The following is a 212-nucleotide window of genomic DNA, read 5'->3' as shown; positions in this document are numbered from 1 at the left end:
GAGCTAAGAATACTAGATTGCCATCTGTGTTTTTGACAGTCGTAAAGCTGTGTTCTGTTGTAAATCCCACTGTAATGGTTAGGGGTGCACTGAAGTCAATTGCATGGAGGCTCATCTCCTGGATGGATACTAGTAAGCTGTGTAATGCGTTGTTGTCGCTCAAGGTCCAGGGAGTTCGGCGCCTGGTTTTCTCTTTAATTTGACATTGGATC

The sequence above is a fragment of the Gavialis gangeticus genome, unplaced genomic scaffold (genome assembly GCF_001723915.1).
Source record: "Gavialis gangeticus isolate Ggan-Ray unplaced genomic scaffold, GavGan_comp1, whole genome shotgun sequence".
NCBI lineage: Eukaryota > Metazoa > Chordata > Crocodylia > Gavialidae > Gavialis > Gavialis gangeticus.
Note: the sequence above shows the minus strand (reverse complement) of the source record.